Source organism: Xiphophorus maculatus, chromosome 19 (genome assembly GCF_002775205.1).
Source record: "Xiphophorus maculatus strain JP 163 A chromosome 19, X_maculatus-5.0-male, whole genome shotgun sequence".
In the NCBI taxonomy this organism is placed as follows: domain Eukaryota; kingdom Metazoa; phylum Chordata; class Actinopteri; order Cyprinodontiformes; family Poeciliidae; genus Xiphophorus; species Xiphophorus maculatus.
The window spans coordinates 2109106-2122776 of NC_036461.1; the positions used below are offsets into that span (position 1 = coordinate 2109106).

At 40.6% G+C, this 13671-nt stretch overlaps 1 long non-coding RNA gene across 3 annotated transcripts; it reads left to right on the top strand.

Annotated features, from left to right (window-relative positions):
- Positions 1 to 1802: 1802 nt before the first annotated feature.
- On the top strand, positions 1803 to 9837 carry LOC111612246. Of its 3 annotated transcripts, XR_002754483.1 has the most exons (4): positions 1804 to 1846; positions 3947 to 4098; positions 7948 to 8006; positions 8404 to 9837. It is a non-coding gene; the product is annotated as an uncharacterized LOC111612246 (long non-coding RNA). The 3 variants fall into 3 exon arrangements; XR_002754484.1 differs by lacking the exon at positions 3947 to 4098 and having other exon boundaries at positions 1803 to 1846; XR_002754482.1 differs by lacking the exon at positions 1804 to 1846 and having other exon boundaries at positions 1854 to 4098.
- Positions 9838 to 13671: the final 3834 nt, after the last annotated feature.

Consider the following 13671-nt stretch of genomic DNA (forward strand, 5'->3'; position numbering starts at 1 on the left):
CAGCAGCTCCTGCAGAGCCAAACTAAGCTCACTAGCGCCCCCTTTTGAAAGAGCAGGGCTGCTCTGGAGCAACTCTCCTTCACCAGTTCAAACCCAGACTGGTCGATTCTCCAAACTGGGAGGACGGAGTGATGGGATGAATCAGGGATTAATTGGGATTAAAATGTTTACAGCAGGATTACGATCTGTAAAACAGGCCCGGTTCAGCCGGGTTCCACTCAGGAACGGAAAGTTATTGCAGAGATAATGAAGTTAAATGAGGTTCAAAATCCTGAAAAGAAGAATTACAATAGAATTAATGCATTTGTACTTTTTCACATTTCACAACAGAAAAGCAGCAAAAACTTTAATGAATTATTTGGTGATTTTTATCTGAAAGCCACAAACTTCTAATGTAATAATTAAGATTTTTACATAAAAATTCAAATGTTTTTTATTTTATTTTATATAAAGCCAAATACTAATGCATTTTATTGTGAATTTTATATAAAAAAACAAGAAATTTACTGTATTTTATTGCAAACAAACCTACAACAAGTATTTTGTTGGTATTTTTATATTAAAACTGAAAACTTTAATATTTTTATTGCATATTTTACATAAAGCCCATAAACTTCAATGTATTCTAATGGGACGTTTACATGAAAACCAACAATTTTCATGTATTTTATTGCATAAAAACCTTCAAATGTGTTTTTTGTCAAAAGTTTTACATAAAAACAAAAAACGTTGATGTATTTTACATGAAAATTGTCTCAAGACAACATTATCGTTTATCTCAATAACTTCAGTAACAATTTGTTTGTTATATTTTCCTCATTTGTAACCTTATCTGTTGTTCTTTTATCTGAATTAGTTTTCTCTCTTTATCACTCCGCTGAGTTTCTCCACCTGTTTCTGAGCTGCAGCTTCTCTCCCTCCTTTCTTCGCTGCTTTACGAGCGAAACTGTTTAGTGCTCAGAGTTTGAAGGCACTCGAGGTCATAGAGGAGACGGAGGGAAGGGGCGGGGGGCCGGATGAGCGCCGCGCCGCGCCGGTCGGCCGGTCAGGTGCGGCGCCACCAGTGATCATTAGGGTTACAGCTGCCCGGCCCAGATTGTGTGCTGCCTGCACCAGGCGAGATGTTCTGCCCAGGGAGAGGAGCGAGCATCTGTCTGTCCCTCCCCGTAGACAGCCGCCTCCTACCAGCCTGTCCAACTCAACCCAACTGGTAACAAGGTCACCCAACTCTTACTTTCCCTCACTTACACACACACACATCCACACACACACACATCCACACACACACACATCCACACACACACACATCCACACACACACATATCCACTCTGCATTTCACTTCCTGTTTTGCTCCTTCGCAGAACGGCCATGCAGAAAAAGGTGTGTGAAATGTAACGTGTCGTTCACACCAGCCCTGTTCAGTCCACTTTGATCCAATTACAGAAGTGGACTACAGGGCAAGGCATTCTGGGTAAATACAACCACAGCTAATGTGTTAGCCTAGCGCTAGCAGGAGAAATGGCTCCTGGTCTTCAGCCAAAGACTAAACAGAAATCCTCAAACCGCTAAAATCTGACGCCTCCATCTTGTTTCCATCTGGTGAAGAAGGAAGTTGCTCTCAGTGTCTTTAGAGGTTTTTGTGTCGTTTCCAACAGTGGTTATTGATGCAGCGCCCCCACAGGCCAGGAGGGGAACAGCTTGGTGCAGCGCCCCCACAGGCCAGGAGGGGAACAGCTTGGTGCAGCGCCCCCACAGGCCAGGAGGGGAACAGGTTGGTGCAGCGCCCCCACAGGCCAGGAGGGGAACAGGTTGGTGCAGCGCCCCCACAGGCCGGGAGGGGAACAGGTTGGTTTGACTCAGAGCAGAGAAAGAGAACCAGAACAGATGTTAAAGTTTTACAATCGAACCGCGTCCACCGAACCATCAGGAGTGAAAACATTATTATGCAGAACGCTGCAGAGCGTCTGTAGAGACTCTTATTCCTTATCTGTGACGACTGTTAATTGTATAAAATAATGATTGTTGATAAAAGGAAACTTTCATCACAGAAAAACTAATTGGCTCCTGCAGTATGAGAACTTCTTTCCTTTTTTAATAATTGTTTTTTTAATCTCATCAAACTTGTACACAATTTTAATTATGTTAATACCCAAAGGGGACATTTTCTCCTTTTATTGGACTGCCAGTATCTTCCCCAGTTTGTGACTTTAGAATTCAAACAACGTTTTAAGTTTTATTTCCCGTTAGGCATGAAAATACTCACACTGCTATTGTTTTTGATTCGACAAGTGGAGCATAAAGTCACATTTAATATTTGGTCTTAAGGACTGTATGAAAAAGAAAATATATAAAAACTAAAGAGTCCAGTTTCTCTGATGTGTCCATCAGAAAATCTACCAGGTTTTCTAATAAAGGTTTAAAAATGCCTCTTGAGAACTAAGTAATTAATCACAATATCTGAGTTAATATGTAAAAATGATATCAGACAAAAATGTAATTTTTTAGTTTAGATCATTGCTCAGATGGTAGAAATCAACATAACTGGATATTCTGTAGATTTTGTTGCTGAGGAGCATAAAAAGATGGAGACGGCTGCTGATTATTTTCTGGTTTTTGTTTGAGGATTAATCAGATTAATCAGCTAATAGTGGACCTAATTTCTTTAAAACTTTAGCATTTTGCCAAATTTGAAAACATTTAGCACAATTAGTTTCCCCTACATTGGTTTTTCCAGAAATATTCTAACGCCCTAATTTACTTGGATGTTATACCAAAGTGTAAATTTAGCTTTAGCTTTAGCTAAATACCAGGCTGGTATAGCGGTTTAGTGTTAGCTTTAGTTTAGTGTTTGTTCTTTTTAAAGGTTTTATTGGTTCTAGTGGCCTTTATTTGACATCTTGATATTTTGATTTACCTTCAGTTTCTGCTAAATACCGCATTGGTATAGCACTTTAGCATTAGCTTAACCTAAATACCACGTTGGTTACAGCGGTTTAGCGTTAGCTGAGGCTAAATAGCGAGTCACTATAATGCACTAGCAGGATAAATGTTTATGATTTGCACTTTATGGTTGTCTCAAATGAATTTTTAAGTTTGCTTTTGTGCCTCCTGTTGGACTAATAAAAGGATTTTAGATTGTGAAGGAATAATTCCTTCAACAAATAACATCTGTCCTTTCTTTCTTTGCTAATCTACAAGATTCAGTAAAAAATTGATGGTTTGTTGAGAAAATTCAGCAGAAGACATGGGATAATAACACTAAACACTCAACAGATTTACTGTACGTCAGCTGAGAGACGAGGTTAGAAGCAGCGAAACCTTTAATTCATGTTGACAGCCTCATCTGTAGCTGATTGTCAGCCAGCGCGGCTGAACCGGGCCAGCAGCCTGCAGAACGGCCCGAAACAGGTGTGACACCAACTTTCTGCCTCACAGGAGACGATAAAGCCCTTGGTCAAGGGTACAGCACCTGGGCCATTGTTTTACCACACAAAATGGCTTTTAAGTGCAAATTTCCACTTGGTCCTAAAGGAGACCTGGCCTCTGCACTTGCTTTACTCGTCTGAACCAATATGTGAACCGGCCTCATTTGCATAATGGGCAGAATGGAAATGAGGGGCCAGCTTTGTCACACCAAGACAAAAAGAAGAAAGAAAAACGGAGGCAGACTGATGCCATTCTGCTGAACTGCATCTGTGCAGCACAAAGGTGTGATATCTTGAGGCTTATCTGACCACTTTTAATTATGATCAGAGGTTAGATTGAGCACTGCCACCCTTGTAGCAAAACAAAAGACCTTTAGATGGCAATTAATTGGGGAATTACCAGAGAACAGAGAGACAATGTAATATATTTCACGGCAAAGCGAAGGTTTTTAGACGCTTCTCTCCTGCTAGCTGAGTTTCACTTCTGTTTCATCATTAGTTTCCAACTTTCATCCTGCAGTCTGACACCAGGAGCCGACTGAGGGATGAATCCACATCAACATTCGGCAAGCAGAAGATAAAAAGACTTTTTCTTCTCAGGAAATCAATGACCAACCCACATTGTGTCACTCACGTTCTGACGGTTGTTTATCTTGCAGCTCCTTCCTCAGGGTTCGTTTCACCGCTTTGCCATTTCCTGCTTTTGTTGCTGCACCTGAACAGACATTTAGAGAATTTCTTCCAGCTGTTGCAGCTGATTTAGTCATTTTCTATCTATTCAAAGGTAGCAAGACAAGTATTTACTTTAGCTTGCAAACTAAATATTTAGCAATAAGGCAGCTAAATATTTAGCAAAAATATTTAGCTCCAAGCTAACTATTTAGTGTGCAAGCTAACTGTTTAGCTAAAATTAAGTGTTTTGCCATGAGATGCTAGTTTGATGCTAGATATTTGGCTTGCAAGCTAAATATGTAGTTAAGAAGCTAAATATGTTGCTAGCTAGCTAGTCATTGAGTTCTGAGCTAGCTAAATATGTAGTTTGCTAAATAAATATCAAGTAAATCAAATATTTAACTTGTGTGCAAAACTAACTATTTAGGTCCAAATTAAATGTTTAGCCCTGTGCTTGCTACATATTTAGTTTGATGCTAAATACTTAGCATCAAACTAAATACTTTTGCCTTAGAGCTTTACACAAAATATTTAGCTTTAAGATAACCAAATAGCCTACCAGCTAAATATTTATCTTTAAACTAAATAGCTTTGAACTAGCTAAATAACTGCTAAATAAATATGTAGCCCTACGCTAGCTAAATATTTATTTTGAAGCTCAATCTTCAGCTTGTTAGTGAAATATTTAGCTCAGCCTAACTAAATCTAAATACATATTTAGCTTCAAACTATTTAGCTAGTTAAATAAATATTTAGTCTGAAACTGACATTTACATGTGACTGAATAACAAGGCGAATATATTTTTCCTCTTTTGACAAGTTAAATAACCCAAATTAAACTCAGTTCAGGGTTTCATCTGTGTGAAATCTAGCGAACGTACACAGCAGAACTACGACTTTTGTCCAGAAATATATTAAGAAAATAACATTTTGAGTAACATCTTGAACAATCTGGGTTGTTTCTGAATAGCTGTAATATTTTAAACCTTGATGCCATCACCAGGTTATGTTTCCTGGTTCTGGTCTGAGGTTCTCTGCAGTGGTTTGCAGCAGCAGCCGGGCCTGCAGAGCGGCTCTGTGGCTGGAACTTCAAACTGTCAGCGGCGACGCTCTGCAAGCAGCAAGATGTCGCTGCCCGCATCGGCTGAAAGCTTTCCTTCACTCTGACTCATTTCTCCTGCTCAGCTAACCACCGCTGACGGTTCCTCTTCTTACGTGGGCTTCTTTGACCTGCAAACGGTGCTGCAGCGGGTCGCTGCACCCTACACTGCTGCGTGGTCAGACAGTTCTCACTGGATGAAAAGACATGCAACCTGGGCGCAACATGATGCTGAATCAGCAATTGTGACTCTTAAGAATCAAAATGTAGGATACTGCTGCTGTATTTCTGTCATACTAGGAATAATAAAACATTTATTAAGATAAATCTTAGTTTTTTTAAGTATGAGAGACTATTGTTTCCCTGTCATGTAGACATATTGTATAGCTAAATATTTAGCTTGCTAGATAAATAGCAAGTTAGCAAAAAATTTAACATTTATCACAGAGTTAGCTAAATATTTAGTTTAGATTTAAACTAAACATTAAGTTATCAAACTAAATATGTAACTTCAAACTAATTATTTAGCTTGCAAGCTAAATATTTAGCTTTTTAAATAAATAGCAAATTAACTAAAATATTTAGCTTCAAAGTAAATATTAAACTCCGCAGCAGCTATTTAGTGAACAAGCTAAATAACTCCAAATTAAATATTTAGCCCTGAGCATGCTAAATATTTGGTTTAATGTTACATTTTTAGCATCAAACTAAACATTTAGTTTAATCTTTAAAGATTTAGCTAGCTTTAAATGTATTGTTTGAAGCTAAATATCTACTTGGCAATTTCATGTACTCTACCTTACATTTAGTTTAGTTTTCCAAGCTGGTTTTACTTTAGCTGTGAAGCTAAAGTAAATACTTAGCTCTGAACTAGCTTATTAGTGAGCAAGCTCACTATTTAGCTTCAAATTAAATATTTAGCCCTGAGCTTGCTAAATATTTAGGTTTGAACTAAATATTTAGGTTTGAAGCTAAATATTTTGTTTGAAGCTAAATATTTAGTTTGAAGCTAAATATTTTATCAAGTATTTACTTTAGCTAGCAAGCTAAAGCTCTGAATTAGCTAAATAGTCAGTTTGCTAAATAAAAAGCAAGTTAGCAAAAGTATTTTGCTTCAACATAAATATTTAACTCAAAAGTTCATCATTTATCAACAGAGAGAGAAGTTGTTTAAATATTGTTTTTGAGATTTAGTGGCCTAAATAAATACCCCCAGGGATGTTATGAGGTGGTTAGAATGGCCTAGTCAAAGTTCAGACCAATATTTAGCTGAGAATTTGTGGCAACAGCTGAAAATTGATGTTTAATTTGTAGAATATTGCTACGCTATATGTCTGTGTCGAGACATTCATTTATTTTATTCCAAAAAATAAATTGAAGTGAGAAATTGTGAAAAAGTAGTAAAATATTCCTTAAAAGAACAAAACAAAAGCAAAGCAAAGCTCTTTGTTGATGGGGAAATAATTTCCCGTCTGTTTTCCACTGGGAAGAATCACAGCAAGATAAATTCGCTAAAACGATATTTCCAATAATCCTCTCCTTATTTAGATATTTCCCAGCGCCACTCAGGTATTTACTTGGGTTTAATCTCCTCCAGTTCGCTGCGACCAGGAAACACGGACAAACACACAGAGGCAAAACCCTGTCGCCTTGTTCTCTGCGAAGGTAGATTATCTGAGCGCGCACAGAGAAAATTTCTCGGGGGAAGCTTTGGCGCCGAGTAATAAAACTCAGAGTGTGTTTCCTTTGCCAAGTTGAGACATCTGGTCACCTTATCACAGATAAGTGGGGGTTAGTCCTGGCATCTGCTAGAATTAATCCATTTTGCAAACACAGTTATCCTAATCTCCTAAATATGCCGTTCCACAACTGTACAAAGCAGTAGGTACAATTTCACCTTCTAAAGGAGGGCTGTCAGAAATCATTTCCATTTTGGGCCAAATCAAGATCATCAGCGCTCGCTACACTGCAAAAACACTGAGTCTTACCAAGTGTCTTTGGTCTAATTTCTAGTGGAAACATCTTGGTACACTTGGAATAAGACAAAACTAACTTGCAGGTAACTTTTCAGGATGATAAAGGAGCTTTTTCTAAGTACTCTTGACCCATAATATTGATGAAAAAGTGCTACTTCACTTATGGCAGAAACAAAAACTGGAAGTTTACAGATAGAAACGGCTTTGATTTGACTAAAAAAGATCATATTGAAATGAGATCTATTTTGCAAAATTAACATTTTGCTTGTTTTTGTACTTCCATTTGGGTCTATAACTTCCGAAACCATTCCAAGCACTTAAAAAAAGTCAGTCATGCTTTACCAATAAATTTATGTTTTTTGGTGTCTGAAAAATGAGCAGTTTCAAAAACTTACAGAATTTAACATCACAAATCAGAAGGCACTGTTACCTAGCAACCCCAGCAGAGTTCTAACCATTACCTAGCAACCAAAGCTAAGCTCCAGCATGTTTGGTCAGCTGGTTTTACCACTGTATGCGCTGTACAATGGCTGCTGGAAAAGACACATATTTTCTTAGTGACTTAACATCCAGAAACCACTTGCCACATTCATGCTGATTGTGCAGGAGGCTCCACTTCTGCTTTTCAAAGATGTATGGTTGTATAATTGCACATCTGTTTGTGTAGCCATTTTCACTTATTTGGATTTAAAGTGACAAGACAAAAAAAAGCTCAAAATACGCAGAACTGAGGAAGTTTAATCTCGGTAATGAACATGTTTTTATCGCTCACAGAAATATCCTGGCCTGTCAAAGGAAGCAGTGGGTCGCCTTTAATCACGCAACTGTTATCTGTAAGGTTCTTTATAAAGTTATGCACTGTAAAAAGTGTTGTATTTACCAGAAAACTCTAGCAGCTGTTATGTACTAAAAATATATAAACTAATTTATAATGATTGAAGTCACAACTGAATTACATTAAAGTCTATAAAAAAGATCATGTAATTAGTACAACGTAAAGTGAATTATGATTTGTATTTTCAAAAACAACAGAAATGCAGATTTCCAGTATTTGAATATCATATTAACAGAATTGTTTTATGATTATTGCAGTATATTTTTTTACCATTTGTGGTTTTAACTAATAAATGTGACCTTTTTCACATATTGTTGTAGAAAAAAAACCATTTTTTGACAGTTTACAAAGCTTTCTGTGAATTTAGCAAAACATTTGTTTTCCACTTTCCACAGCGTGGCGAGCCAGATTTGGCCCCCGGACCTTGAGTTTGACACCAGCTGTAAAGCGTGCAGAGGAATGATGAAGGCGCGTCGGTCGGTGTGAAGTTAGGAAACCTGAACAGCAACAGAGATTCAAAGTGGAAGACAGAAAAAAACCCGTCTGAAAATCGGTGTCACAAACTGGCCGAGCCCCGGCTGGTCCGCAGCGCCACCTAACATCCCCGCATGAATATTCATGCGGACGGATTTCTCTTTTGTTGCCTGCCTAGTCAGCAGTCACCGAACACATGGTGAGTGTTGGCAGCGCCCGGCCTAGGTAGAGGGGCCGTGGACGGAGGCAGTGGCAGGAACCAGGACCTGTGAGGCTGACTGACATTTCCATCTGTGGCGAGGCCTGGTAATTATCGGGGAGAGGAGCGCCCGCAGCAGCGCGCCATCTGCTAGGGGAGATGGCTCAATGAGGTATGAGCACGAGCGGCTCTCCGTCGGGCCACTGCCTGCCTCTGACATGAGGGCTCGCATCTGCTACCGAGGAGCCGGGCCGCCCAACACAGCCTGTCTGCCTGGCCGGGAGAGGGGGCTGACAGGAGGGAGGAGAGCAGCCAACAGCCCCCCTGACCCGCGCCGCCCTCCGCCCCCTCGCCGCCGCTGCCCTGCCAAAGGAACACTTGACAAACAGCACAGCCCACTCACAAGTTTTCATACAGATCTCATCGAGTTGTTGGGGTTTTCTGTAAACGGCGCCGCAGAGATCCGGTTCTGGCTCGGTGTTACGGTTTGTTTTCTGACTCATTCGGCTCGCTAAGACTGCGGATCACACACCTGGCGAGTGTGTGGGTGTTTATGTGTGTGTGTGTGTCCCTGTTCTTTCTGTTTGAGCCCAGTATGGCGAGTCCAACTGGGTGCTGCTGATATTACATTCAGCCCACAGACTCGCTCTCAGATCCGCACACCAACATCCCACAGTAACGGTACGGAGCTGCAGGATGCAGAAAAACACAGCTGTGAGCAAGACTCCACTTTACAGCCATGTGTGTTTTCAATAAATTCCCTCTAAATAAAATAGATTTCATCTAGTCACACCCTGGAAGCTGCCGGCTGAAAACTGTCCGTTTGGCTTATTTATCTACAACGGAGAATTAGGGCTACAAATTAACGCTAAGGACATCTCTCTGTCTCAGTTTAGCTGAAGTGAACTCTGGTTCAGTTCAAATGCATATCTGAACACCAAGCGGACCGGAGACCGCTACGAAAGCAGGAAGTGGACTACATCGCAGGGCATTCTGGGTAAATACCTCTAAACAAACACGCTAGCCTGGCGCTAGCAGGAGAAATATTTTGGGTCTTTAGCGCAATCCTTCAACCGCTAAAACCTGACGCTACGCCATTTTTGTTTCCATTTGGTGAAGAAGGAAGCTGCGCTCAGCGTCTTCTTCAACCAAAACAAACGGATTAGCTTAGCATTAGCGGAATAAATGACCCAAGAGAAATCCTACAACTACTAAAAACTGACCATACTCCATTTTGTTTCCATTTTGAACTCAGTGTCTTCAGAGGTTTTGTGTCGTTTCCTTCAGTGGTTCTTGATGCAGCGCCCCCACAGGCCAGGAGGGGAACAGGTTGGTTTGACTCAGAGCAGAGAGAAAGAACCACAGCAGCTGCAGGTGGAGCAGATGATGGAGTTCTGGTTCCAGCAGAACCGGGTCGACCGGACCATCAGGGACAAAAACACTTTCCGGTTACAAAAAGTCGTTAGCTGCTGTTCTCATTTAAAAACTCGTTTCCTCGTGACGCCGGCAGTGAACTCAAGACCAACAATCAGCCACCGATTAAAAACTCCAAGTTTTCACTTTAACAGACATATTTCCTGCCACACAAACTTGAATTTTACCACCTCCTTTTTGAGTTCTTTAACATCCGTCACGTCTCTGACAAGTTGTTGTGGAAGCTGATTTTACCCCGTGGATCCGTGTTTTCATACTGCCCCGGTGGCTCTTGCATCACTTATTACCACTTGAAAAATGGCTAAGAGTGAGAGAGAGGTGGAGGATGAGGAGGAGGAGGGGTGGAGCGCTGCATCTCTTCATCGCAGGATTTTATGTGACTGTTTGGACAGATTGGTAGAATTGAAAATGCAGCCGGGGCCTGTGATGTGGCAATAAAGCGTTTGCCTTTGATCCCGCCTCACATGCGCGCGTCGCAATCAATTAGGAGCAACGGCGCAGCAAACCTTTGCATCACCTTCGTTTACCAACGCCCTGGTTATTATTCTCACTGTCAACTCGTTGTGTACGCCTTCACCTGCGTACACAACAAACTCCAGGATGAAATGGTACACAAATAGAACCTCCATCTTAGCCGTCAGAAACATGCTTACATCCTCGCCGCAGCTGTCAATTACCTACAAAAAACGTCTTTGATAAGGAAAATGTGAAGCCCCCCTGATCCCCACCACCCTGCTCTTGGAGTGGCTTTTTCAGATGTCATAGCACTTATGAGAAATTTGTGACAGCATCAACAGCGCCTATTCCCCATTCAGCAGCATTAACTCTGTGCCATGTGTCTAACAAACGGAGGCCATTCTGGAGCCCTTAATGACAAGGCTGCTTCGCTCCTCTCCTCTCCCCCTCGCTCTTTTCAAATTGCTCTCTAAATGAAGTACAGCTGTGCGGACCAGGTGCTGCCATCCCCCTTTTTCAGAAAGAACAGGAAATTATGAAATCCCCAAATCCTTCACAAATGGCGGGCAGGAGGGAGGTTGGAGCGCGACGGCTCGGCTTGGTCTGTAGATGCCTCTATTTTCCCCGAACTCGTCAGTTAGCGCTGTTGGGTCGCACAACAAGACGCGCCTCATGAGTTCGAGCAGCTAAAGTATTTTTGTGTGTAGTTTCTAGACTAGAGTAACTTTTCAGCAGGATCTCGACTCTTTGCAGGAGGTTTACGCTCTTCAGAAAGCGGTTCACTCCGCCGCGATGCGCGCGTTAAACTCCTGTTGGTCGCCTGATTCTGTGGATTTCATTCCAGAAACAATCACAGGGATGAAGATGCAAACCAAACTTGTCGTTTATTGTAAATCTTTTGATGAAGAAAGACAAATATCCCTGATTGAAGTCGTGTTGTGCATTTTTCTGAATCCTGGCTCGTTTCGACGGATCTCGTTTTTCTTTTATATTAATAATTAATGCACCTTTTTTCATAGATGTTCATTCGATAAATGGTTTCTGTTGATACATTTTCACACGTTAGCTTAGTAATAGTTTTTCCATTTCAAAATGTTTTAAAGAGTCGACTGTTTTTGTTCAGAGTGCTGATGTCACGGCCTTACATGTTTCTCTCACCAGTCTTAATTATTTCCAGGTATGTTATCGATTATCGGCCTTTGGGTTGAGAAAACTCTCGGTTATTGGTATCAGGTTTTAAAAAAAAGAAAGTAATCGTTATCTGTGGTATAAATCAAGTCAGTGATTTGATCAGATCAAACATCAAGATGGAGAAACTTTGGGTTGGATTTTAAAGCCAGCCAGGTCAAACTTTTGTAAATATTCAAATTCAATTCAAAAATACTTTATTAGTCCCAAAGGAAAATTCATAATAATTGATTACTAATAATAATGAGCCTGTTAGATGAATATGGTGGCAAAAACAACTTGTGGAAACCATGGGTTCAATGTTCCCGTCCATCATGGCGCCTCCACGTGATTCGGTGACGTTGTTTATTCTGACAAAGGTCAAAGAAGCTTGAAGTCAATAATTCTTTAAAACTGATGTTTTACTTATAACGACATAAGTTAAAAAAATCTGTAAGTTCAACTAGAAGTTTTTAATATTAAGGAATTATTTACATAAAAAAAGCTCCTGCATGTTGCTGAGAACTTCCTTTTAAATTATTTGTCTTATTTCAGTGTTTTAAAATATTTTCACTAGAAACTAGGCAATAATACTTGGTATAATTTTGGTATGAATGTTGTTTTTGGTGATGTTTTGAAGGGATTCTGTCATTTTGAACAAATTTCTTCGAGGTTAAATAAAAACCAAGAAGTTGCCGACCTTGCAGTCCAGTTTTCGCACCTTTTCCCCTAAAATGTGCGGCACCAACTGAACCCGTCCAATATCCAGAGCTCTGTGTTTATTTTCTGCATTCTAGACAACAGAAAGAGCACAACTGCTGAAGTAGGCCTCCTGCTCAGGAGACTGTCAATGCACAGCTGTCAATGTCTCCATAAAGCCCCATATCCATAATAGACAAAGCCCTCATCAAGCCTCGGCTTCATCTGGCTTCCCAGATGCCCCATCACCGGGGGCAAATCCCATCCAGGACCGCGCGGCGCACCACGCAGCCAGATGTGAGCTGGCAACATGGCCGTGGGGTCAACACATGGCAAAGGTAGGCCCAATAAATGAATTATACTCTGATTATCATAAATGTGGCATCTGAGAGCGTTGCCGTCGCTGGGGTTGGGAACGGCGAGGCGCGTCGGAGCAGCTGCGGCGGCGCCGGCTTTTCAAACACGCAGAGGAAAACAACGAGCGTGACGTCAGGCCGGATGTACGAGGCCGTCATGAGCAGAGGTGATCAACACTGTGAATGTAAATCCATTAACAAACCGTTAAGGTTTTAGTAAATATCTGTCTCTTCCATCATATAGAACATTTTTAACAGTTAGTCTCCAGGATTTCACAGTTTTTTTTGTAATCAAAACCAAAGATTTCGTGGTGCTAATATAGAAATATTTGCGCTTATGTGAGACGGTAAGTGTGACTTTTTGTTACTTGCAGTTTCACTTATAACGTTTCATCAAAATTAAGAAATTATTGACTTAAAACAAATGTTTGCAAGGAATGTTGTAATATTTGATTTTGTACGACAGTAAATGAGACTTCTTCACTTGAAAGTGAAGCAGAGGAAGCAGTGGAGTAGAAATAAGAAACACTGCCACCTGCAGGTGGGAGTTAGCATCACTTAATGTTTTTCACAATTTTTGCAGAAAACTTGCAATAGACTCAAAATGACACATTAGAACAAAACATTTCTGCTGTGATGGTGGAAATAAGAACTTCAGCAGATAAAATCTGCTTGGATTAGATAACATTTAATCACACAACTGTCATGTTCAAGGATCTACTGTGGAGTCTGGAACGCCGAATAAGGAGCTGCGGCGGTCTGGATGTGATTTACACATTCAAACTTTTCACAAGAAGAAATTACAGGGTGTAACACGATGGAGCCAAAGCGTATTTAGGATTCTCAGAATGGTTCCCTGCCATATGCCCTGCATTTAT